Below are 23,160 nucleotides of genomic sequence, written 5' to 3' on the forward strand. Positions count from 1 at the left end.
GCACGGAGCGCCAGCAGAGCGACGCTCCAAGAGCTCGGTAGCTCAGTCGGTAGAGCATCAGACTTTTAATCTGATGGTCCAGGGTTCAAGTCCCTGTTCGGGCGCTCCCATGGTTTTTAGATCACCAATGTTAAGAGAGGCTACCTGCAATTCTGTCGGCACTTAAGCGTTTGTTGCAGGTTAAGCCATTCTTCTCCACTGAAAAGTGACAATTCAAAGCAAGGGGAAAAGACATGGTCTAAGCTTAAAAAATGTTCTGGTTCACCAAATACATTTTAAATTTAAGGCAAGAGTAGCTGAATGGAAAACATACGTTACTTAGAGAACATTTGTAGAAAATATTTCCAGTTTGGCTAATTTGACCGCAAGTTTGAAATTCAACTTGAATTCTTACTTTAGTGTTGAAGTCCATTTTCAACGTCGCCAACTTCCTTGTGGCAAATAGAAGGGTTTCGGGTCTACTGTTTGAGTCATGCGCGCTTAGATTTTCTCTCAGCACCCACATTCCAAACGCCTCACTTGCCACACTTACCTTTATTTTTCCCACTGCCAAACATTCCTGTCTGCTCAAGCACTGGGATCTACTTGTTCCAGACAGATTCAGTGTCTTTTTGATCTAGAAACGTGCTTTGAGAAAATGCAAAGTCAATTGTCTCCTTGAAATGGATGTGAAGTCAGCATCATACGCAAAGAGGAAGGAGACCTCCCGGATACCTTGAAACAGCTTGTCAGCACTCAAGCAAGGGGTGAAGGTGTTGAAACTGACAATGATTTGCAGCAATTTGTGTGTAAGCCAGGAGAAGAGATTCAATTTACAAGCAGGTGAGCAGTGCAGCGCACAGTAGTTTTCTGGTTGACAGGCAGTGCTACGTTTTCAATCAGCCGAAAGTAGCTTTTCAATTGGACCATGTTACCAGGCACGCACGGAGCGCCAGCAGAGCGACGCTCCAAGAGCCCGGATAGCTCAGTCGGTAGAGCATCAGACTTTTAATCTGAGGGTCCAGGGTTCAAGTCCCTGTTCGGGCGCTCCCATGGTTTTTAGATCACCAATGTTAAGAGAGGCTACCTTCAATTCTGTCGGCACTTAAGCGTTTGTTGCAGGTTAAGCCATTCTTCTCCACTGAAAAGTGACAATTCAAAGCAAGGGGAAAAGACATGGTCTAAGCTTAAAAAATGTTCTGGTTCACCAAATACATTTTAAATTTAAGGCAAGAGTAGCTGAATGGAAAACATATGTTACTTAGAGAACATTTGTAGAAAATATTTCCAGTTTGGCTAATTTGACCGCAAGTTTGAAATTCAACTTGAATTCTTACTTTAGTGTTGAAGTCCATTTTCAACGTCGCCAACTTCCTTGTGGCAAATAGAAGGGTTTCGGGTCTACCGTTTGAGTCATGCTCGCTTAGATTTTCTCTCAGCACCCACATTCCAAACGCCTCACTTGCCACACCTACCTTTATTTTTCCCACTGTCAAACATTCCTGTCTGCTCAAGCACTGGGATCTACTTGTTCCAGACAGATTCAGTGTCTTTCTGATCTAGAAACGTGCTTTGAGAAAATGCAAAGTCAATTGTCTCCTTGAAATGGATGTGAAGTCAGCATCATACGCAAAGAGGAAGGAGACCTCCCGGATACCTTGAAACAGCTTGTCAGCACTCAAGCAAGGGGTGAAGGTGTTGAAACTGACAATGATTTGCAGCAATTTGTGTGTAAGCCAGGAGAAGAGATTCAATTTACAAGCAGGTGAGCAGTGCAGCGCACAGTAGTTTTCTGGTTGACAGGCAGTGCTACGTTTTCAATCAGCCGAAAGTAGCTTTTCAATTGGACCATGTTACCAGGCACGCACGGAGAGCCAGCAGAGCGACGCTCCAAGAGCTCGGTAGCTCAGTCGGTAGAGCATCAGACTTTTAATCTGAGGGTCCAGGGTTCAAGTCCCTGTTCGGGTGCTCCCATGATTTTTATATCACCAATGTTAAGAGGGGCTACCTGCAATTCTGTCGGCACTTAAGCGTTTGTTGCAGGTTAAGCCATTCTTCTCCACTGAAAAGTGACAATTCAAAGCAAGGGGAAAAGACATGGTCTAAGCTTAAAAAATGTTCTGGTTCACCAAATACATTTTAAATTTAAGGCAAGAGTAGCTGAATGGAAAACATTTGTAGAAAATATTTCCAGTTTGGCTAATTTGACCACAAGTTTGAAATTCACCTTGAATTCTTACTTTAGTGTTGAAGTCCATTTTCAACGTCGCCAACTTCCTTGTGGCAAATAGAAGGGTTCCGGGTCTACCGTTTGAGTCATGCGCGCTTAGATTTTCTCTCAGCACCCACATTCCAAACGCCTCACTTGCCACACCTACCTTTATTTTTCCCATTGTCAAACATTCCTGTCTGCTCAAGCACTGGGATCTACTTGTTCCAGACAGATTCAGTGTCTTTCTGATCTAGAAACGTGCTTTGAGAAAATGCAAAGTCAATTGTCTCCTTGAAATGGATGTGAAGTCAGCATCATACGCAAAGAGGAAGGAGACCTCCCGGATACCTTGAAACAGCTTGTCAGCACTCAAGCAAGGGGTGAAGGTGTTGAAACTGACAATGATTTGCAGCAATTTGTGTGTAAGCCAGGAGAAGAGATTCAATTTACAAGCAGGTGAGCAGTGCAGCGCACAGTAGTTTTCTGGTTGACAGGCAGTGCTACGTTTTCAATCAGCCGAAAGTAGCTTTTCAATTGGACCATGTTACCAGGCACGCACGGAGCGCCAGCAGAGCGACGCTCCAAGAGCCCGGATAGCTCAGTCGGTAGAGCATCAGACTTTTAATCTGAGGGTCCAGGGTTCAAGTCCCTGTTCGGGCGCTCCCATGGTTTTTAGATCACCAATGTTAAGAGAGGCTACCTTCAATTCTGTCGGCACTTAAGCGTTTGTTGCAGGTTAAGCCATTCTTCTCCACTGAAAAGTGACAATTCAAAGCAAGGGGAAAAGACATGGTCTAAGCTTAAAAAATGTTCTGGTTCACCAAATACATTTTAAATTTAAGGCAAGAGTAGCTGAATGGAAAACATATGTTACTTAGAGAACATTTGTAGAAAATATTTCCAGTTTGGCTAATTTGACCGCAAGTTTGAAATTCAACTTGAATTCTTACTTTAGTGTTGAAGTCCATTTTCAACGTCGCCAACTTCCTTGTGGCAAATAGAAGGGTTTCGGGTCTACCGTTTGAGTCATGCGCGCTTAGATTTTCTCTCAGCACCCACATTCCAAACGCCTCACTTGCCACACCTACCTTTATTTTTCCCACTGTCAAACATTCCTGTCTGCTCAAGCACTGGGATCTACTTGTTCCAGACAGATTCAGTGTCTTTCTGATCTAGAAACGTGCTTTGAGAAAATGCAAAGTCAATTGTCTCCTTGAAATGGATGTGAAGTCAGCATCATACGCAAAGAGGAAGGAGACCTCCCGGATACCTTGAAACAGCTTGTCAGCACTCAAGCAAGGGGTGAAGGTGTTGAAACTGACAATGATTTGCAGCAATTTGTGTGTAAGCCAGGAGAAGAGATTCAATTTACAAGCAGGTGAGCAGTGCAGCGCACAGTAGTTTTCTGGTTGACAGGCAGTGCTACGTTTTCAATCAGCCGAAAGTAGCTTTTCAATTGGACCATGTTACCAGGCACGCACGGAGCGCCAGCAGAGCGACGCTCCAAGAGCTCGGTAGCTCAGTCGGTAGAGCATCAGACTTTTAATCTGAGGGTCCAGGGTTCAAGTCCCTGTTCGGGTGCTCCCATGATTTTTATATCACCAATGTTAAGAGGGGCTACCTGCAATTCTGTCGGCACTTAAGCGTTTGTTGCAGGTTAAGCCATTCTTCTCCACTGAAAAGTGACAATTCAAAGCAAGGGGAAAAGACATGGTCTAAGCTTAAAAAATGTTCTGGTTCACCAAATACATTTTAAATTTAAGGCAAGAGCAGCTGAATGGAAAACATATGTTACTTAGAGAACATTTGTAGAAAATATTTCCAGTTTGGCTAATTTGACCGCAAGTTTGAAATTCAACTTGAATTCTTACTTTAGTGTTGAAGTCCATTTTCAACGTCGCCAACTTCCTTGTGGCAAATAGAAGGGTTTCGGGTCTACCGTTTGAGTCATGCGCGCTTAGATTTTCTCTCAGCACCCACATTCCAAACGCCTCACTTGCCACACCTACCTTTATTTTTCCCACTGTCAAACATTCCTGTCTGCTCAAGCACTGGGATCTACTTGTTCCAGACAGATTCAGTGTCTTTCTGATCTAGAAACGTGCTTTGAGAAAATGCAAAGTCAATTGTCTCCTTGAAATGGATGTGAAGTCAGCATCATACGCAAAGAGGAAGGAGACCTCCCGGATACCTTGAAACAGCTTGTCAGCACTCAAGCAAGGGGTGAAGGTGTTGAAACTGACAATGATTTGCAGCAATTTGTGTGTAAGCCAGGAGAAGAGATTCAATTTACAAGCAGGTGAGCAGTGCAGCGCACAGTAGTTTTCTGGTTGACAGGCAGTGCTACGTTTTCAATCAGCCGAAAGTAGCTTTTCAATTGGACCATGTTACCAGGCACGCACGGAGCGCCAGCAGAGCGACGCTCCAAGAGCTCGGTAGCTCAGTCGGTAGAGCATCAGACTTTTAATCTGAGGGTCCAGGGTTCAAGTCCCTGTTCGGGTGCTCTCATGATTTTTATATCACCAATGTTAAGAGGGGCTACCTGCAATTCTGTCGGCACTTAAGCGTTTGTTGCAGGTTAAGCCATTCTTCTCCACTGAAAAGTGACAATTCAAAGCAAGGGGAAAAGACATGGTCTAAGCTTAAAAAATGTTCTGGTTCACCAAATACATTTTAAATTTAAGGCAAGAGTAGCTGAATGGAAAACATTTGTAGAAAATATTTCCAGTTTGGCTAATTTGACCACAAGTTTGAAATTCACCTTGAATTCTTACTTTAGTGTTGAAGTCCATTTTCAACGTCGCCAACTTCCTTGTGGCAAATAGAAGGGTTCCGGGTCTACCGTTTGAGTCATGCGCGCTTAGATTTTCTCTCAGCACCCACATTCCAAACGCCTCACTTGCCACACCTACCTTTATTTTTCCCATTGTCAAACATTCCTGTCTGCTCAAGCACTGGGATCTACTTGTTCCAGACAGATTCAGTGTCTTTCTGATCTAGAAACGTGCTTTGAGAAAATGCAAAGTCAATTGTCTCCTTGAAATGGATGTGAAGTCAGCATCATACGCAAAGAGGAAGGAGACCTCCCGGATACCTTGAAACAGCTTGTCAGCACTCAAGCAAGGGGTGAAGGTGTTGAAACTGACAATGATTTGCAGCAATTTGTGTGTAAGCCAGGAGAAGAGATTCAATTTACAAGCAGGTGAGCAGTGCAGCGCACAGTAGTTTTCTGGTTGACAGGCAGTGCTACGTTTTCAATCAGCCGAAAGTAGCTTTTCAATTGGACCATGTTACCAGGCACGCACGGAGCGCCAGCAGAGCGACGCTCCAAGAGCCCGGATAGCTCAGTCGGTAGAGCATCAGACTTTTAATCTGAGGGTCCAGGGTTCAAGTCCCTGTTCGGGCGCTCCCATGATTTTTAGATCACCAATGTTAAGAGGGGCTACCTGCAATTCTGTCGGCACTTAAGCGTTTGGTGCAGGTTAAGCCATTCTTCTCCACTGAAAAGTGACAATTCAAAGCAAGGGGAAAAGACATGGTCTAAGCTTAAAAAATGTTCTGGTTCACCAAATACATTTTAAATTTAAGGCAACAGTAGCTGAATGGAAAACATAGGTTACTTAGAGAACATTTGTAGAAAATATTTCCAGTTTGGCTAATTTGACCGCAAGTATGAAATTCAACTTGAATTCTTACTTTAGTGTTGAAGTCCATCTTCAACGTCGCCAACTTCCTTGTGGCAAATAGAAGGGTTTCGGGTCTACCGTTTGAGTCATGCGCGCTTAGATTTTCTCTCAGCACCCACATTCCAAACGCCTCACTTGCCACACCTACCTTTATTTTTCCCACTGTCAAACATTCCTGTCTGCTCAAGCACTGGGATCTACTTGTTCCAGACAGATTCAGTGTCTTTCTGATCTAGAAACGTGCTTTGAGAAAATGCAAAGTCAATTGTCTCCTTGAAATGGATGTGAAGTCAGCATCATACGCAAAGAGGAAGGAGACCTCCCGGATACCTTGAAACAGCTTGTCAGCACTCAAGCAAGGGGTGAAGGTGTTGAAACTGACAATGATTTGCAGCAATTTGTGTGTAAGCCAGGAGAAGAGATTCAATTTACAAGCAGGTGAGCAGTGCAGCGCACAGTAGTTTTCTGGTTGACAGGCAGTGCTACGTTTTCAATCAGCCGAAAGTAGCTTTTCAATTGGACCATGTTACCAGGCACGCACGGAGCGCCAGCAGAGAGACGCTCCAAGAGCCCGGTTAGCTCAGTCGGTAGAGCATCAGACTTTTAATCTGAGGGTCCAGGGTTCAAGTCCCTGTTCGGGCGCTCCCATGATTTTTAGATCACCAATGTTAAGAGAGGCTACCTGCAATTCTGTTGGCACTTAAGCGTTTGTTGCAGGTTAAGCCATTCTTCTCCACTGAAAAGTGACAATTCAAAGCAAGGGGAAAAGACATGGTCTAAGCTTAAAAAATGTTCTGGTTCACCAAATACATTTTAAATTTAAGGCAAGAGTAGCTGAATGGAAAACATACGTTACTTAGAGAACATTTGTAGAAAATATTTCCAGTTTGGCTAATTTGACCGCAAGTTTGAAATTCAACTTGAATACTTACTTTAGTGTTGAAGTCCATTTTCAACGTCACCAACTTCCTTGTTGCAAATAGAAGGGTTTCGGGTCTACTGTTTGAGTCATGCGCGCTTAGATTTTCTCTCAGCACCCACATTCCAAACGCCTCACTTGCCACACTTACCTTTATTTTTCCCACTGTCAAACATTCCTGTCTGCTCAAGCACTGGGATCTACTTGTTCCAGACAGATTCAGTGTCTTTCTGATCTAGAAACGTGCTTTGAGAAAATGCAAAGTCAATTGTCTCCTTGAAATGGATGTGAAGTCAGCATCATACGCAAAGAGGAAGGAGACCTCCCGGATACCTTGAAACAGCTTGTCAGCACTCAAGCAAGGGGTGAAGGTGTTGAAACTGACAATGATTTGCAGCAATTTGTGTGTAAGCCAGGAGAAGAGATTCAATTTACAAGCAGGTGAGCAGTGCAGCGCACAGTAGTTTTCTGGTTGACAGGCAGTGCTACGTTTTCAATAAGCCGAAAGTAGCTTTTCAATAGGACCATGTTACCAGGCACGCATGGAGCGCCAGCAGAGCGACGCTCCAAGAGCCTGGATAGCTCAGTCGGTAGAGCATCAGACTTTTAATCTGAGGGTCCAGGGTTCAAGTCCCTGTTCGGGCGCTCCCATGATTTTTAGATCACCAATGTTAACAGGGGCTACCTGCAATTCTGTCGGCACTTAAGCATTTGTTGCAGGTTAAGCCATTCTTCTCCACTGAAAAGTGACAATTCAAAGCAAGGGGAAAAGACATGGACTAAGCTTAAAAAATGTTCTGGTTCACCAAATACATTTTAAATTTAAGGCAAGAGTAGCTGAATGGAAAACATATGTTACTTAAAGAACATTTGTAGAAAATATTTCCAGTTTGGCTAATTTGACCGCAAGTTTGAAATTCACCTTGAATTCTTACTTTAGTGTTGAAGTCCATTTTCAACGTCGCCAACTTCCTTGTGGCAAATAGAAGGGTTTCGGGTCTACCGTTTGAGTCATGCGCGCTTAGATTTTCTCTCAGCACCCACATTCCAAACGCCTCACTTGCCACACCTACCTTTATTTTTCCCACTGCCAAACATTCCTGTCTGCTCAAGCACTGGGATCTACTTGTTCCAGACAGATTCAGTGTCTTTCTGATCTAGAAACGTTCTTTGAGAAAATGCAAAGTCAATTGTCTCCTTGAAATGGATGTGAAGTCAGCATCATACGCAAAGAGGAAGGAGACCTCCCGGATACCTTGAAACAGCTTGTCAGCACTCAAGCAAGGGGTGAAGGTGTAGAAACTGACAATGATTTGCAGCAATTTGTGTGTAAGCCAGGAGAAGAGATTCAATTTACAAGCATGTGAGCAGTGCAGCGCACAGTAGTTTTCTGGTTGACAGGCAGTGCTATGTTTTCAATCAGCCGAAAGTAGCTTTTCAATTGGACCATGTTACCAGGCACGCATGGAGCGCCAGCAGAGCGACGCTCCAAGAGCCCGGATAGCTCAGTTGGTAGAGCATCAGACTTTTAATCTGAGGGTCCAGGGTTCAAGTCCCTGTTCGGGCGCTCCCATGGTTTTGAGATCACCAATGTTAAGAGGGGCTACCTGCAATTCTGTCGGCACTTAAGCGTTTGGTGCAGGTTAAGCCATTCTTCTCCACTGAAAAGTGACAATTCAAAGCAAGGGGAAAAGACATGGTCTAAGCTTAAAAAATGTTCTGGTTCACCAAATACATTTTAAATTTAAGGCAACAGTAGCTGAATGGAAAACATAGGTTACTTAGAGAACATTTGTAGAAAATATTTCCAGTTTGGCTAATTTGACCGCAAGTATGAAATTCAACTTGAATTCTTACTTTAGTGTTGAAGTCCATTTTCAACGTCGCCAACTTCCTTGTGGCAAATAGAAGGGTTTCGGGTCTACCGTTTGAGTCATGCGCGCTTAGATTTTCTCTCAGCACCCACATTCCAAACGCCTCACTTGCCACACCTACCTTTATTTTTCCCACTGTCAAACATTCCTGTCTGCTCAAGCACTGGGATCTACTTGTTCCAGACAGATTCAGTGTCTTTCTGATCTAGAAACGTGCTTTGAGAAAATGCAAAGTCAATTGTCTCCTTGAAATGGATGTGAAGTCAGCATCATCCGCAAAGTGGAAGGAGACCTCCCGGATACCTTGAAACAGCTTGTCAGCACTCAAGCAAGGGGTGAAGGTGTTGAAACTGACAATGATTTGCAGCAATTTGTGTGTAAGCCAGGAGAAGAGATTCAATTTACAAGCAGGTGAGCAGTGCAGCGCACAGTAGTTTTCTGGTTGACAGGCAGTGCTACGTTTTCAATCAGCCGAAAGTAGCTTTTCAATTGGACCATGTTACCAGGCACGCACGGAGCACCAGCAGAGCGACGCTCCAAGAGCCCGGATAGCTCAGTCGGTAGAGCATCAGACTTTTAATCTGAGGGTCCAGGGTTCAAGTCCCTGTTCGGGCGCTCCCATGGTTTTTATATCACCAATGTTAAGAGAGGCTACCTGCAATTCTGTCGGCACTTAAGCGTTTGTTGCAGGTTAAGCCATTCTTCTCCACTGAAAAGTGACAATTCAAAGCAAGGGGAAAAGACATGGTCTAAGCTTAAAAAAAATTCTTGTTCACCAAATACATTTTAAATTTAAGGCAAGAGTAGCTGAATGGAAAACATACGTTACTTAGAGAACATTTGTAGAAAATATTTCCAATTTGGCTAATTTGACCGCAAGTTTGAAATTCAACTTGAATTCTTACTTTAGTGTTGAAGTCCATTTTCAATGTCGCCAACTTCCTTGTGGCAAATAGAAGGGTTTCGGGTCTACCGTTTGAGTCATGCGCGCTTAGATTTTCTCTCAGCACCCACATTCCAAACGCCTCACTTGCCACACCTACCTTTATTTTTCCCACTGTCAAACATTCCTGTCTGCTCAAGCACTGGGATCTACTTGTTCCAGACAGATTCAGTGTCTTTCTGATCTAGAAACGTGCTTTGAGAAAATGCAAAGTCAATTGTCTCCTTGAAATGGATGTGAAGTCAGCATCATACGCAAAGAGGAAGGAGACCTCCCGGATACCTTGAAACAGCTTGTCAGCACTCAAGCAAGGGGTGAAGGTGTAGAAACTGACAATGATTTGCAGCAATTTGTGGGTAAGCCAGGAGAAGAGATTCAATTTACAAGCATGTGAGCAGTGCAGCGCACAGTAGTTTTCTGGTTGACAGGCAGTGCTACGTTTTCAATCAGCCGAAAGTAGCTTTTCAATTGGACCATGTTACCAGGCACGCACGGAGCACCAGCAGAGCGACGCTCCAAGAGCCCGGATAGCTCAGTCGGTAGAGCATCAGACTTTTAATCTGAGGGTCCAGGGTTCAAGTCCCTGTTCGGGCGCTCCCATGATTTTTAGATCACCAATGTTAACAGGGGTTACCTGCAATTCTGTCGGCACTTAAGCGTTTGGTGCAGGTTAAGCCATTCTTCTCCACTGAAAAGTGACAATTCAAAGCAAGGGGAAAAGACATGGTCTAAGCTTAAAAAATGTTCTGGTTCACCAAATACATTTTAAATTTAAGGCAAGAGTAGCTGAATGGAAAACATATGTTACTTAGAGAACATTTGTAGAAAATATTTCCAGTTTGGCTAATTTGACCGCAAGTTTGAAATTCAACTTGAATTCTTACTTTAGTGTTGAAGTCCATTTTCAACGTCGCCAACTTCCTTGTGGCAAATAGAAGGGTTTCGGGTCTACCGTTTGAGTCATGCGCGCTTAGATTTTCTCTCAGCACCCACATTCCAAACGCCTCACTTGCCACACATACCTTTATTTTTCCCACTGTCAAACATTCCTGTCTGCTCAAGCGCTGGGATCTACTTGTTCCAGACAGATTCAGTGACTTTCTGATCTAGAAAGGTGCTTTGAGAAAATGCAAAGTCAATTGTCTCCTTGAAATGGATGTGAAGTCAGCATCATACGCAAAGAGGAAGGAGACCTCCCGGATACCTTGAAACAGCTTGTCAGCACTCAAGCAAGGGGTGAAGGTGTTGAAACTGACAATGATTTGCAGCAATTTGTGTGTAAGCCAGGAGAAGAGATTCAATTTACAAGCAGGTGAGCAGTGCAGCGCACAGTAGTTTTCTGGTTGACAGGCAGTGCTACGTTTTCAATCAGCCGAAAGTAGCTTTTCAATTGGACCATGTTACCAGGCACGCACGGAGCGCCAACAGAGCGACGCTCCAAGAGCCCGGATAGCTCAGTCGGTAGAGCATCAGACTTTTAATCTGAGGGTCCAGGGTTCAAGTCCCTGTTCGGGCGCTCCCATGGTTTTTAGATCACCAATGTTAAGAGAGGCTACCTTCAATTCTGTCGGCACTTAAGCGTTTGTTGCAGGTTAAGCCATTCTTCTCCACTGAAAAGTGACAATTCAAAGCAAGGGGAAAAGACATGGTCTAAGCTTAAAAATTTTTCTTGTTCACCAAATACATTTTAAATTTAAGGCAAGAGTAGCTGAATGGAAAACATACGTTACTTAGAGAACATTTGTAGAAAATATTTCCAGTTTGGCTAATTTGACCGCAAGTTTGAAATTCAACTTGAATACTTAATTTAGTGTTGAAGTCCATTTTCAACGTCGCCAACTTCCTTGTTGCAAATAGAAGGGTTTCGGGTCTACTGTTTGAGTCATGCGCGCTTAGATTTTCTCTCAGCACCCACATTCCAAACGCCTCACTTGCCACACTTACCTTTATTTTTCCCACTGTCAAACATTCCTGTCTGCTCAAGCACTGGGATCTACTTGTTCCAGACAGATTCAGTGTCTTTCTGATCTAGAAACGTGCTTTGAGAAAATGCAAAGTCAATTGTCTCCTTGAAATGGATGTGAAGTCAGCATCATACGCAAAGAGGAAGGAGACCTCCCGGATACCTTGAAACAGCTTGTCAGCACTCAAGCAAGGGGTGAAGGTGTTGAAACTGACAATGATTTGCAGCAATTTGTGTGTAAGCCAGGAGAAGAGATTCAATTTACAAGCAGGTGAGCAGTGCAGCGCACAGTAGTTTTCTGGTTGACAGGCAGTGCTACGTTTTCAATCAGCCGAAAGTAGCTTTTCAATAGGACCATGTTACCAGGCACGCACGGAGCGCCAGCAGAGCGACGCTCCAAGAGCCTGGATAGCTCAGTCGGTAGAGCATCAGACTTTTAATCTGAGGGTCCAGGGTTCAAGTCCCTGTTCGGGCGCTCCCATGATTTTTAGATCACCAATGTTAACAGGGGCTACCTGCAATTCTGTCGGCACTTAAGCGTTTGTTGCAGGTTAAGCAATTCTTCTCCACTGAAAAGTGACAATTCAAAGCAAGGGGAAAAGACATGGTCTAAGCTTAAAAAATGTTCTGGTTCACCAAATACATTTTAAATTTAAGGCAAGAGTAGCTGAATGGAAAACATATGTTACTTAGAGAACATTTGTAGAAAATATTTCCAGTTTGGCTAATTTGACCGCAAGTTTGAAATTCACCTTGAATTCTTACTTTAGTGTTGAAGTCCATTTTCAACGTCGCCAACTTCCTTGTGGCAAATAGAAGGGTTTCGGGTCTACCGTTTGAGTCATGCGCGCTTAGATTTTCTCTCAGCACCCACATTCCAAACGCCTCACTTGCCACACCTACCTTTATTTTTCCCACTGCCAAACATTCCTGTCTGCTCAAGCACTGGGATCTACTTGTTCCAGACAGATTCAGTGTCTTTCTGATCTAGAAACGTTCTTTGAGAAAATGCAAAGTCAATTGTCTCCTTGAAATGGATGTGAAGTCAGCATCATACGCAAAGAGGAAGGAGACCTCCCGGATACCTTGAAACAGCTTGTCAGCACTCAAGCAAGGGGTGAAGGTGTAGAAACTGACAATGATTTGCAGCAATTTGTGTGTAAGCCAGGAGAAGAGATTCAATTTACAAGCATGTGAGCAGTGCAGCGCACAGTAGTTTTCTGGTTGACAGGCAGTGCTATGTTTTCAATCAGCCGAAAGTAGCTTTTCAATTGGACCATGTTACCAGGCACGCATGGAGCGCCAGCAGAGCGACGCTCCAAGAGCCCGGATAGCTCAGTCGGTAGAGCATCAGACTTTTAATCTGAGGGTCCAGGGTTCAAGTCCCTGTTCGGGCGCTCCCATGGTTTTGAGATCACCAATGTTAAGAGGGGCTACCTGCAATTCTGTCGGCACTTAAGCGTTTGGTGCAGGTTAAGCCATTCTTCTCCACTGAAAAGTGACAATTCAAAGCAAGGGGAAAAGACATGGTCTAAGCTTAAAAAATGTTCTGGTTCACCAAATACATTTTAAATTTAAGGCAACAGTAGCTGAATGGAAAACATAGGTTACTTAGAGAACATTTGTAGAAAATATTTCCAGTTTGGCTAATTTGACCGCAAGTATGAAATTCAACTTGAATTCTTACTTTAGTGTTGAAGTCCATTTTCAACGTCGCCAACTTCCTTGTGGCAAATAGAAGGGTTTCGGGTCTACCGTTTGAGTCATGCGCGCTTAGATTTTCTCTCAGCACCCACATTCCAAACGCCTCACTTGCCACACCTACCTTTATTTTTCCCACTGTCAAACATTCCTGTCTGCTCAAGCACTGGGATCTACTTGTTCCAGACAGATTCAGTGTCTTTCTGATCTAGAAACGTGCTTTGAGAAAATGCAAAGTCAATTGTCTCCTTGAAATGGATGTGAAGTCAGCATCATCCGCAAAGTGGAAGGAGACCTCCCGGATACCTTGAAACAGCTTGTCAGCACTCAAGCAAGGGGTGAAGGTGTTGAAACTGACAATGATTTGCAGCAATTTGTGTGTAAGCCAGGAGAAGAGATTCAATTTACAAGCAGGTGAGCAGTGCAGCGCACAGTAGTTTTCTGGTTGACAGGCAGTGCTACGTTTTCAATCAGCCGAAAGTAGCTTTTCAATTGGACCATGTTACCAGGCACGCACGGAGCACCAGCAGAGCGATGCTCCAAGAGCCCGGATAGCTCAGTCGGTAGAGCATCAGACTTTTAATCTGAGGGTCCAGGGTTCAAGTCCCTGTTCGGGCGCTCCCATGGTTTTTATATCACCAATGTTAAGAGAGGCTACCTGCAATTCTGTCGGCACTTAAGCGTTTGTTGCAGGTTAAGCCATTCTTCTCCACTGAAAAGTGACAATTCAAAGCAAGGGGAAAAGACATGGTCTAAGCTTAAAAAATTTTCTTGTTCACCAAATTCATTTTAAATTTAAGGCAAGAGTAGCTGAATGGAAAACATACGTTACTTAGAGAACATTTGTAGAAAATATTTCCAGTTTGGCTAATTTGACCGCAAGTTTGAAATTCAACTTGAATTCTTACTTTAGTGTTGAAGTCCATTTTCAACGTCGCCAACTTCCTTGTGGCAAATAGAAGGGTTTCGGGTCTACCGTTTGAGTCATGCGCGCTTAGATTTTCTCTCAGCACCCACATTCCAAACGCCTCACTTGCCACACCTACCTTTATTTTTCCCACTGTCAAACATTCCTGTCTGCTCAAGCACTGGGATCTACTTGTTCCAGACAGATTCAGTGTCTTTCTGATCTAGAAACGTGCTTTGAGAAAATGCAAAGTCAATTGTCTCCTTGAAATGGATGTGAAGTCAGCATTATACGCAAAGAGGAAGGAGACCTCCCGGATACCTTGAAACAGCTTGTCAGCACTCAAGCAAGGGGTGAAGGTGTAGAAACTGACAATGATTTGCAGTAATTTGTGGGTAAGCCAGGAGAAGAGATTCAATTTACAAGCATGTGAGCAGTGCAGCGCACAGTAGTTTTCTGGTTGACAGGCAGTGCTACGTTTTCAATCAGCCGAAAGTAGCTTTTCAATTGGACCATGTTACCAGGCACGCACGGAGCGCCAGCATAGCGACGCTCCAAGAGCCCGGATAGCTCAGTCGGTAGAGCATCAGACTTTTAATCTGAGGGTCCAGGGTTCAAGTCCCTGTTCGGGCGCTCCCATGATTTTTAGATCACCAATGTTAAGAGGGGCTACCTGCAATTCTGTCGGCACTTAAGCGTTTGGTGCAGGTTAAGCCATTCTTCTCCACTGAAAAGTGACAATTCAAAGCAAGGGGAAAAGACATGGTCTAAGCTTAAAAAATGTTCTGGTTCACCAAATACATTTTAAATTTAAGGCAAGAGTAGCTGAATGGAAAACATATGTTACTTAAAGAACATTTGTAGAAAATATTTCCAGTTTGGCTAATTTGACCGCAAGTTTGAAATTCACCTTGAATTCTTACTTTAGTGTTGAAGTCCATTTTCAACGTCGCCAACTTCCTTGTGGCAAATAGAAGGGTTTCGGGTCTACCGTTTGAGTCATGCGCGCTTAGATTTTCTCTCAGCACCCACATTCCAAACGCCTCACTTGCCACACCTACCTTTATTTTTCCCACTGCCAAACATTCCTGTCTGCTCAAGCACTGGGATCTACTTGTTCCAGACAGATTCAGTGTCTTTCTGATCTAGAAACGTTCTTTGAGAAAATGCAAAGTCAATTGTCTCCTTGAAATGGATGTGAAGTCAGCATCATACGCAAAGAGGAAGGAGACCTCCCGGATACCTTGAAACAGCTTGTCAGCACTCAAGCAAGGGGTGAAGGTGTAGAAACTGACAATGATTTGCAGCAATTTGTGTGTAAGCCAGGAGAAGAGATTCAATTTACAAGCATGTGAGCAGTGCAGCGCACAGTAGTTTTCTGGTTGACAGGCAGTGCTATGTTTTCAATCAGCCGAAAGTAGCTTTTCAATTGGACCATGTTACCAGGCACGCATGGAGCGCCAGCAGAGCGACGCTCCAAGAGCCCGGATAGCTCAGTTGGTAGAGCATCAGACTTTTAATCTGAGGGTCCAGGGTTCAAGTCCCTGTTCGGGCGCTCCCATGGTTTTGAGATCACCAATGTTAAGAGGGGCTACCTGCAATTCTGTCGGCACTTAAGCGTTTGGTGCAGGTTAAGCCATTCTTCTCCACTGAAAAGTGACAATTCAAAGCAAGGGGAAAAGACATGGTCTAAGCTTAAAAAATGTTCTGGTTCACCAAATACATTTTAAATTTAAGGCAACAGTAGCTGAATGGAAAACATAGGTTACTTAGAGAACATTTGTAGAAAATATTTCCAGTTTGGCTAATTTGACCGCAAGTATGAAATTCAACTTGAATTCTTACTTTAGTGTTGAAGTCCATTTTCAACGTCGCCAACTTCCTTGTGGCAAATAGAAGGGTTTCGGGTCTACCGTTTGAGTCATGCGCGCTTAGATTTTCTCTCAGCACCCACATTCCAAACGCCTCACTTGCCACACCTACCTTTATTTTTCCCACTGTCAAACATTCCTGTCTGCTCAAGCACTGGGATCTACTTGTTCCAGACAGATTCAGTGTCTTTCTGATCTAGAAACGTGCTTTGAGAAAATGCAAAGTCAATTGTCTCCTTGAAATGGATGTGAAGTCAGCATTATACGCAAAGAGGAAGGAGACCTCCCGGATACCTTGAAACAGCTTGTCAGCACTCAAGCAAGGGGTGAAGGTGTAGAAACTGACAATGATTTGCAGTAATTTGTGGGTAAGCCAGGAGAAGAGATTCAATTTACAAGCATGTGAGCAGTGCAGCGCACAGTAGTTTTCTGGTTGACAGGCAGTGCTACGTTTTCAATCAGCCGAAAGTAGCTTTTCAATTGGACCATGTTACCAGGCACGCACGGAGCGCCAGCATAGCAACGCTCCAAGAGCCCGGATAGCTCAGTCGGTAGAGCATCAGACTTTTAATCTGAGGGTCCAGGGTTCAAGTCCCTGTTCGGGCGCTCCCATGATTTTTAGATCACCAATGTTAAGAGGGGCTACCTGCAATTCTGTCGGCACTTAAGCGTTTGGTGCAGGTTAAGCCATTCTTCTCCACTGAAAAGTGACAATTCAAAGCAAGGGGAAAAGACATGGTCTAAGCTTAAAAAATGTTCTGGTTCACCAAATACATTTTAAATTTAAGGCAAGAGTAGCTGAATGGAAAACATATGTTACTTAAAGAACATTTGTAGAAAATATTTCCAGTTTGGCTAATTTGACCGCAAGTTTGAAATTCACCTTGAATTCTTACTTTAGTGTTGAAGTCCATTTTCAACGTCGCCAACTTCCTTGTGGCAAATAGAAGGGTTTCGGGTCTACCGTTTGAGTCATGCGCGCTTAGATTTTCTCTCAGCACCCACATTCCAAACGCCTCACTTGCCACACCTACCTTTATTTTTCCCACTGTCAAACATTCCTGTCTGCTCAAGCGCTGGGATCTACTTGTTCCAGACAGATTCAGTGTCTTTCTGATCTAGAAACGTGCTTTGAGAAAATGCAAAGTCAATTGTCTCCTTGAAATGGATGTGAAGTCAGCATCATACGCAAAGAGGAAGGAGACCTCCCGGATACCTTGAAACAGCTTGTCAGCACTCAAGCAAGGGGTGAAGGTGTTGAAACTGACAATGATTTGCAGCAATTTGTGTGTAAGCCAGGAGAAGAGATTCAATTTACAAGCAGGTGAGCAGTGCAGCGCACAGTAGTTTTCTGGTTGACAGGCAGTGCTACGTTTTCAATCAGCCGAAAGTAGCTTTTCAATTGGACCATGTTACCAGGCACGCACGGAGCGCCAACAGAGCGACGCTCCAAGAGCCCGGATAGCTCAGTCGGTAGAGCATCAGACTTTTAATCTGAGGGTCCAGGGTTCAAGTCCCTGTTCGGGCGCTCCCATGGTTTTTAGATCACCAATGTTAAGAGAGGCTACCTTCAATTCTGTCGGCACTTAAGCGTTTGTTGCAGGTTAAGCCATTCTTCTCCACTGAAAAGTGACAATTCAAAGCAAGGGGAAAAGACATGGTCTAAGCTTAAAAATTTTTCTTGTTCACCAAATACATTTTAAATTTAAGGCAAGAGTAGCTGAATGGAAAACATACGTTACTTAGAGAACATTTGTAGAAAATATTTCCAGTTTGGCTAATTTGACCGCAAGTTTGAAATTCAACTTGAATACTTAATTTAGTGTTGAAGTCCATTTTCAACGTCGCCAACTTCCTTGTTGCAAATAGAAGGGTTTCGGGTCTACCGTTTGAGTCATGCGCGCTTAGATTTTCTCTCAGCACCCACATTCCAAACGCCTCACTTGCCACACATACCTTTATTTTTCCCACTGTCAAACATTCCTGTCTGCTCAAGCGCTGGGATCTACTTGTTCCAGACAGATTCAGTGTCTTTCTGATCTAGAAACGTGCTTTGAGAAAATGCAAAGTCAATTGTCTCCTTGAAATGGATGTGAAGTCAGCATCATACGCAAAGAGGAAGGAGACCTCCCGGATACCTTGAAACAGCTTGTCAGCACTCAAGCAAGGGGTGAAGGTGTTGAAACTGACAATGATTTGCAGCAATTTGTGTGTAAGCCAGGAGAAGAGATTCAATTTACAAGCAGGTGAACAGTGCAGCGCACAGTAGTTTTCTGGTTGACAGGCAGTGCTACGTTTTCAATCAGCCGAAAGTAGCTTTTCAATTGGACCATGTTACCAGGCACGCACGGAGCGCCAACAGAGCGACGCTCCAAGAGCCCGGATAGCTCAGTCGGTAGAGCATCAGACTTTTAATCTGAGGGTCCAGGGTTCAAGTCCCTGTTCGGGCGCTCCCATGGTTTTTAGATCACCAATGTTAAGAGAGGCTACCTTCAATTCTGTCGGCACTTAAGCGTTTGTTGCAGGTTAAGCCATTCTTCTCCACTGAAAAGTGACAATTCAAAGCAAGGGGAAAAGACATGGTCTAAGCTTAAAAATTTTTCTTGTTCACCAAATACATTTTAAATTTAAGGCAAGAGTAGCTGAATGGAAAACATACGTTACTTAGAGAACATTTGTAGAAAATATTTCCAGTTTGGCTAATTTGACCGCAAGTTTGAAATTCAACTTGAATACTTAATTTAGTGTTGAAGTCCATTTTCAACGTCGCCAACTTCCTTGTTGCAAATAGAAGGGTTTCGGGTCTACTGTTTGAGTCATGCGCGCTTAGATTTTCTCTCAGCACCCACATTCCAAACGCCTCACTTGCCACACTTACCTTTATTTTTCCCACTGTCAAACATTCCTGTCTGCTCAAGCACTGGGATCTACTTGTTCCAGACAGATTCAGTGTCTTTCTGATCTAGAAACGTGCTTTGAGAAAATGCAAAGTCAATTGTCTCCTTGAAATGGATGTGAAGTCAGCATCATACGCAAAGAGGAAGGAGACCTCCCGGATACCTTGAAACAGCTTGTCAGCACTCAAGCAAGGGGTGAAGGTGTTGAAACTGACAATGATTTGCAGCAATTTGTGTGTAAGCCAGGAGAAGAGATTCAATTTACAAGCAGGTGAGCAGTGCAGCGCACAGTAGTTTTCTGGTTGACAGGCAGTGCTACGTTTTCAATCAGCCGAAAGTAGCTTTTCAATAGGACCATGTTACCAGGCACGCACGGAGCGCCAGCAGAGCGACGCTCCAAGAGCCTGGATAGCTCAGTCGGTAGAGCATCAGACTTTTAATCTGAGGGTCCAGGGTTCAAGTCCCTGTTCGGGCGCTCCCATGATTTTTAGATCACCAATGTTAACAGGGGCTACCTGCAATTCTGTCGGCACTTAAGCGTTTGTTGCAGGTTAAGCAATTCTTCTCCACTGAAAAGTGACAATTCAAAGCAAGGGGAAAAGACATGGTCTAAGCTTAAAAAATGTTCTGGTTCACCAAATACATTTTAAATTTAAGGCAAGAGTAGCTGAATGGAAAACATATGTTACTTAGAGAACATTTGTAGAAAATATTTCCAGTTTGGCTAATTTGACCGCAAGTTTGAAATTCACCTTGAATTCTTACTTTAGTGTTGAAGTCCATTTTCAACGTCGCCAACTTCCTTGTGGCAAATAGAAGGGTTTCGGGTCTACCGTTTGAGTCATGCGCGCTTAGATTTTCTCTCAGCACCCACATTCCAAACGCCTCACTTGCCACACCTACCTTTATTTTTCCCACTGCCAAACATTCCTGTCTGCTCAAGCACTGGGATCTACTTGTTCCAGACAGATTCAGTGTCTTTCTGATCTAGAAACGTTCTTTGAGAAAATGCAAAGTCAATTGTCTCCTTGAAATGGATGTGAAGTCAGCATCATACGCAAAGAGGAAGGAGACCTCCCGGATACCTTGAAACAGCTTGTCAGCACTCAAGCAAGGGGTGAAGGTGTAGAAACTGACAATGATTTGCAGCAATTTGTGTGTAAGCCAGGAGAAGAGATTCAATTTACAAGCATGTGAGCAGTGCAGCGCACAGTAGTTTTCTGGTTGACAGGCAGTGCTATGTTTTCAATCAGCCGAAAGTAGCTTTTCAATTGGACCATGTTACCAGGCACGCATGGAGCGCCAGCAGAGCGACGCTCCAAGAGCCCGGATAGCTCAGTCGGTAGAGCATCAGACTTTTAATCTGAGGGTCCAGGGTTCAAGTCCCTGTTCGGGCGCTCCCATGGTTTTGAGATCACCAATGTTAAGAGGGGCTACCTGCAATTCTGTCGGCACTTAAGCGTTTGGTGCAGGTTAAGCCATTCTTCTCCACTGAAAAGTGACAATTCAAAGCAAGGGGAAAAGACATGGTCTAAGCTTAAAAAATGTTCTGGTTCACCAAATACATTTTAAATTTAAGGCAACAGTAGCTGAATGGAAAACATAGGTTACTTAGAGAACATTTGTAGAAAATATTTCCAGTTTGGCTAATTTGACCGCAAGTATGAAATTCAACTTGAATTCTTACTTTAGTGTTGAAGTCCATTTTCAACGTCGCCAACTTCCTTGTGGCAAATAGAAGGGTTTCGGGTCTACCGTTTGAGTCATGCGCGCTTAGATTTTCTCTCAGCACCCACATTCCAAACGCCTCACTTGCCACACCTACCTTTATTTTTCCCACTGTCAAACATTCCTGTCTGCTCAAGCACTGGGATCTACTTGTTCCAGACAGATTCAGTGTCTTTCTGATCTAGAAACGTGCTTTGAGAAAATGCAAAGTCAATTGTCTCCTTGAAATGGATGTGAAGTCAGCATCATCCGCAAAGTGGAAGGAGACCTCCCGGATACCTTGAAACAGCTTGTCAGCACTCAAGCAAGGGGTGAAGGTGTTGAAACTGACAATGATTTGCAGCAATTTGTGTGTAAGCCAGGAGAAGAGATTCAATTTACAAGCAGGTGAGCAGTGCAGCGCACAGTAGTTTTCTGGTTGACAGGCAGTGCTACGTTTTCAATCAGCCGAAAGTAGCTTTTCAATTGGACCATGTTACCAGGCACGCACGGAGCACCAGCAGAGCGATGCTCCAAGAGCCCGGATAGCTCAGTCGGTAGAGCATCAGACTTTTAATCTGAGGGTCCAGGGTTCAAGTCCCTGTTCGGGCGCTCCCATGGTTTTTATATCACCAATGTTAAGAGAGGCTACCTGCAATTCTGTCGGCACTTAAGCGTTTGTTGCAGGTTAAGCCATTCTTCTCCACTGAAAAGTGACAATTCAAAGCAAGGGGAAAAGACATGGTCTAAGCTTAAAAAATTTTCTTGTTCACCAAATTCATTTTAAATTTAAGGCAAGAGTAGCTGAATGGAAAACATACGTTACTTAGAGAACATTTGTAGAAAATATTTCCAGTTTGGCTAATTTGACCGCAAGTTTGAAATTCAACTTGAATTCTTACTTTAGTGTTGAAGTCCATTTTCAACGTCGCCAACTTCCTTGTGGCAAATAGAAGGGTTTCGGGTCTACCGTTTGAGTCATGCGCGCTTAGATTTTCTCTCAGCACCCACATTCCAAACGCCTCACTTGCCACACCTACCTTTATTTTTCCCACTGTCAAACATTCCTGTCTGCTCAAGCACTGGGATCTACTTGTTCCAGACAGATTCAGTGTCTTTCTGATCTAGAAACGTGCTTTGAGAAAATGCAAAGTCAATTGTCTCCTTGAAATGGATGTGAAGTCAGCATTATACGCAAAGAGGAAGGAGACCTCCCGGATACCTTGAAACAGCTTGTCAGCACTCAAGCAAGGGGTGAAGGTGTAGAAACTGACAATGATTTGCAGTAATTTGTGGGTAAGCCAGGAGAAGAGATTCAATTTACAAGCATGTGAGCAGTGCAGCGCACAGTAGTTTTCTGGTTGACAGGCAGTGCTACGTTTTCAATCAGCCGAAAGTAGCTTTTCAATTGGACCATGTTACCAGGCACGCACGGAGCGCCAGCATAGCGACGCTCCAAGAGCCCGGATAGCTCAGTCGGTAGAGCATCAGACTTTTAATCTGAGGGTCCAGGGTTCAAGTCCCTGTTCGGGCGCTCCCATGATTTTTAGATCACCAATGTTAAGAGGGGCTACCTGCAATTCTGTCGGCACTTAAGCGTTTGGTGCAGGTTAAGCCATTCTTCTCCACTGAAAAGTGACAATTCAAAGCAAGGGGAAAAGACATGGTCTAAGCTTAAAAAATGTTCTGGTTCACCAAATACATTTTAAATTTAAGGCAAGAGTAGCTGAATGGAAAACATATGTTACTTAAAGAACATTTGTAGAAAATATTTCCAGTTTGGCTAATTTGACCGCAAGTTTGAAATTCACCTTGAATTCTTACTTTAGTGTTGAAGTCCATTTTCAACGTCGCCAACTTCCTTGTGGCAAATAGAAGGGTTTCGGGTCTACCGTTTGAGTCATGCGCGCTTAGATTTTCTCTCAGCACCCACATTCCAAACGCCTCACTTGCCACACCTACCTTTATTTTTCCCACTGCCAAACATTCCTGTCTGCTCAAGCACTGGGATCTACTTGTTCCAGACAGATTCAGTGTCTTTCTGATCTAGAAACGTTCTTTGAGAAAATGCAAAGTCAATTGTCTCCTTGAAATGGATGTGAAGTCAGCATCATACGCAAAGAGGAAGGAGACCTCCCGGATACCTTGAAACAGCTTGTCAGCACTCAAGCAAGGGGTGAAGGTGTAGAAACTGACAATGATTTGCAGCAATTTGTGTGTAAGCCAGGAGAAGAGATTCAATTTACAAGCATGTGAGCAGTGCAGCGCACAGTAGTTTTCTGGTTGACAGGCAGTGCTATGTTTTCAATCAGCCGAAAGTAGCTTTTCAATTGGACCATGTTACCAGGCACGCATGGAGCGCCAGCAGAGCGACGCTCCAAGAGCCCGGATAGCTCAGTTGGTAGAGCATCAGACTTTTAATCTGAGGGTCCAGGGTTCAAGTCCCTGTTCGGGCGCTCCCATGGTTTTGAGATCACCAATGTTAAGAGGGGCTACCTGCA

General features: G+C 43.9%; 21 non-coding genes across 21 annotated transcripts; all 21 read left to right on the top strand.

Annotated features, from left to right (window-relative positions):
- Positions 1-953: 953 nt before the first annotated feature.
- TRNAK-UUU (transfer RNA lysine (anticodon UUU)) lies at positions 954-1,026 on the top strand. Its single transcript has one exon. It is a non-coding gene; the product is annotated as a tRNA-Lys (tRNA).
- Positions 1,027-2,778: 1,752 nt separating this feature from the next.
- On the top strand, positions 2,779-2,851 carry TRNAK-UUU (transfer RNA lysine (anticodon UUU)). Its single transcript has one exon. It is a non-coding gene; the product is annotated as a tRNA-Lys (tRNA).
- Positions 2,852-5,524: 2,673 nt separating this feature from the next.
- TRNAK-UUU (transfer RNA lysine (anticodon UUU)) lies at positions 5,525-5,597 on the top strand. Its single transcript has one exon. It is a non-coding gene; the product is annotated as a tRNA-Lys (tRNA).
- A 1,771-nt stretch (positions 5,598-7,368) lies between these two features.
- TRNAK-UUU (transfer RNA lysine (anticodon UUU)) lies at positions 7,369-7,441 on the top strand. The gene has a single exon. It is a non-coding gene; the product is annotated as a tRNA-Lys (tRNA).
- Positions 7,442-8,290: 849 nt separating this feature from the next.
- On the top strand, positions 8,291-8,363 carry TRNAK-UUU (transfer RNA lysine (anticodon UUU)). Its single transcript has one exon. It is a non-coding gene; the product is annotated as a tRNA-Lys (tRNA).
- Positions 8,364-9,212: 849 nt separating this feature from the next.
- On the top strand, positions 9,213-9,285 carry TRNAK-UUU (transfer RNA lysine (anticodon UUU)). The gene has a single exon. It is a non-coding gene; the product is annotated as a tRNA-Lys (tRNA).
- An 849-nt stretch (positions 9,286-10,134) lies between these two features.
- On the top strand, positions 10,135-10,207 carry TRNAK-UUU (transfer RNA lysine (anticodon UUU)). Its single transcript has one exon. It is a non-coding gene; the product is annotated as a tRNA-Lys (tRNA).
- An 849-nt stretch (positions 10,208-11,056) lies between these two features.
- TRNAK-UUU (transfer RNA lysine (anticodon UUU)) lies at positions 11,057-11,129 on the top strand. Its single transcript has one exon. It is a non-coding gene; the product is annotated as a tRNA-Lys (tRNA).
- An 849-nt stretch (positions 11,130-11,978) lies between these two features.
- On the top strand, positions 11,979-12,051 carry TRNAK-UUU (transfer RNA lysine (anticodon UUU)). Its single transcript has one exon. It is a non-coding gene; the product is annotated as a tRNA-Lys (tRNA).
- Positions 12,052-12,900: 849 nt separating this feature from the next.
- TRNAK-UUU (transfer RNA lysine (anticodon UUU)) lies at positions 12,901-12,973 on the top strand. The gene has a single exon. It is a non-coding gene; the product is annotated as a tRNA-Lys (tRNA).
- An 849-nt stretch (positions 12,974-13,822) lies between these two features.
- On the top strand, positions 13,823-13,895 carry TRNAK-UUU (transfer RNA lysine (anticodon UUU)). Its single transcript has one exon. It is a non-coding gene; the product is annotated as a tRNA-Lys (tRNA).
- Positions 13,896-14,744: 849 nt separating this feature from the next.
- On the top strand, positions 14,745-14,817 carry TRNAK-UUU (transfer RNA lysine (anticodon UUU)). The gene has a single exon. It is a non-coding gene; the product is annotated as a tRNA-Lys (tRNA).
- Positions 14,818-15,666: 849 nt separating this feature from the next.
- TRNAK-UUU (transfer RNA lysine (anticodon UUU)) lies at positions 15,667-15,739 on the top strand. Its single transcript has one exon. It is a non-coding gene; the product is annotated as a tRNA-Lys (tRNA).
- An 849-nt stretch (positions 15,740-16,588) lies between these two features.
- TRNAK-UUU (transfer RNA lysine (anticodon UUU)) lies at positions 16,589-16,661 on the top strand. Its single transcript has one exon. It is a non-coding gene; the product is annotated as a tRNA-Lys (tRNA).
- An 849-nt stretch (positions 16,662-17,510) lies between these two features.
- TRNAK-UUU (transfer RNA lysine (anticodon UUU)) lies at positions 17,511-17,583 on the top strand. Its single transcript has one exon. It is a non-coding gene; the product is annotated as a tRNA-Lys (tRNA).
- An 849-nt stretch (positions 17,584-18,432) lies between these two features.
- TRNAK-UUU (transfer RNA lysine (anticodon UUU)) lies at positions 18,433-18,505 on the top strand. Its single transcript has one exon. It is a non-coding gene; the product is annotated as a tRNA-Lys (tRNA).
- An 849-nt stretch (positions 18,506-19,354) lies between these two features.
- TRNAK-UUU (transfer RNA lysine (anticodon UUU)) lies at positions 19,355-19,427 on the top strand. The gene has a single exon. It is a non-coding gene; the product is annotated as a tRNA-Lys (tRNA).
- Positions 19,428-20,276: 849 nt separating this feature from the next.
- On the top strand, positions 20,277-20,349 carry TRNAK-UUU (transfer RNA lysine (anticodon UUU)). Its single transcript has one exon. It is a non-coding gene; the product is annotated as a tRNA-Lys (tRNA).
- Positions 20,350-21,198: 849 nt separating this feature from the next.
- Positions 21,199-21,271, top strand: TRNAK-UUU (transfer RNA lysine (anticodon UUU)). Its single transcript has one exon. It is a non-coding gene; the product is annotated as a tRNA-Lys (tRNA).
- Positions 21,272-22,120: 849 nt separating this feature from the next.
- TRNAK-UUU (transfer RNA lysine (anticodon UUU)) lies at positions 22,121-22,193 on the top strand. Its single transcript has one exon. It is a non-coding gene; the product is annotated as a tRNA-Lys (tRNA).
- An 849-nt stretch (positions 22,194-23,042) lies between these two features.
- Positions 23,043-23,115, top strand: TRNAK-UUU (transfer RNA lysine (anticodon UUU)). The gene has a single exon. It is a non-coding gene; the product is annotated as a tRNA-Lys (tRNA).
- The last annotated feature ends 45 nt before the right edge of the window (positions 23,116-23,160 follow it).

Source organism: Pelobates fuscus, chromosome 9, assembly GCF_036172605.1.
Source record: "Pelobates fuscus isolate aPelFus1 chromosome 9, aPelFus1.pri, whole genome shotgun sequence".
Lineage (NCBI taxonomy): Eukaryota > Metazoa > Chordata > Amphibia > Anura > Pelobatidae > Pelobates > Pelobates fuscus.